Below are 1,538 nucleotides of genomic sequence, written 5' to 3'. Positions count from 1 at the left end.
GACATGTGCGGAGTGGCATTATTAAAGTGACGAGTGTTTAAAGTGAACAGCGATTCCATGTCTATGTACAGTGCATTCGAAAGTATTTCATTTTTCCACATTTTGTTATGTAACAGCCTTACTCAAAAAATTATAAGAATTGTGTGTTCCTCATCAATCAACACACAATACCCCATAATGAAAAAGCAAAAACAGATTTTCATAATGTTTGCACGTTTATAAAAATAACATTAAAAAACAATATCAGTCATAAGTACTCTAACTTTACTCAGTACTTTGTTGAAGCACCTTTTGGAAGCGATTACAGCCTCAGTCTTCTTGGATATGACACTACAGCTTGGCACACCTGTATTTAGGGAGTTTCTCCCATTCTCGCTCTGCAGATCCTCTCAAGCTCTGTCAGATTGGATGGGGAGCGCTGCTGCACAGCTATTTTTAGGTCTCTCCAGAGCTGTTCGATCGGGTTCAAGTCCGGGCTCTGGCTGGGACACAAGGACATTGAGACTTGGCCCGAAGCCACTCCTGCGTTGTCTTGGCTGAGTGCTTAGGGTCGTTGTCCTGTTGGAAGGTGAACCTTCGCCCCAGTCTGAGGTCCTGAGCACTCTGGAGCAGGTTTTCATCTCTGTATTTTGCTCTGTTCATCTTTCCCTTGATCCTGACTAGTCTCCTAGTCCCTGCCGCTGAAAACAACCCCATAGCATGATGCTGCCACCACCATGGTTCACCGTATCCATTTTGAATTCAGGCTGTAACACAACAAAATGTAGAATAAATCAAGGGGTATGAATAGTTTCTGAAGGCACTGTATATGTTCATTGTATTGTGAAGAAAATTTGCCCGACAACACATCTGAAGGCACTCATGACTTCATTCTATGCGCATAAAAATTACAATCTGCTTCTCTGAATTGCCTTGTGAAAACCTAACACTGTAAGATCGTATTTTATAATTGAGCTAGTAACGGTACACGATAAAACTTTGATTTGATTGGTTAGACCAGTGTTGAATAGACCTTGGCACGGGTACTTCCTGTTCTGCCTATAGGAAGGGAGGAGCAAAATGGAGTCGTGATCAGATTTGGTGGGGGAGGGCCTTGTAGGCATTTCAAAAAGTTGAGTAGCAGTGGTCCAATGTTTTACCAGCGTGAATACTACAATCAGTGTGTTGGTAGAACTTCGGTAGCGTTTGTCAAATTTGCTTTGTTAAAATCACCAGCTACAATAAATGCAGCCTCAKGATATGTGGTTTCGTTTGCACATAGTTTTTTGAGGGCMGTGGTGGTATAGGCTTGAGGGGGAATATACACGGGTGTGACTATAACCAAAGRGAATTCTCTTGGGAGGTAATATGGTCAGCATTTGATTGTGAGGTATTCTAGTTCTGGTGAACAAAAGGACTTGAGTTTCTGTATATGTTATCACAATCACACCATAAAACATACACCCACGCCATTCTTCTTCCYGGAGAGTTCTTTATTCCCGTCTGCGACATGTACTGAGAACCCCAATGGCTGTATTGACGGGGACAGTATATCCCGA

The sequence above is a fragment of the Salvelinus sp. IW2-2015 genome, unplaced genomic scaffold, assembly GCF_002910315.2.
Source record: "Salvelinus sp. IW2-2015 unplaced genomic scaffold, ASM291031v2 Un_scaffold8513, whole genome shotgun sequence".
In the NCBI taxonomy this organism is placed as follows: Eukaryota; Metazoa; Chordata; class Actinopteri; order Salmoniformes; family Salmonidae; genus Salvelinus; species Salvelinus sp. IW2-2015.
The sequence above is the reverse complement of the archived record's forward strand: the minus strand, read 5'-3'. Positions refer to the sequence as shown.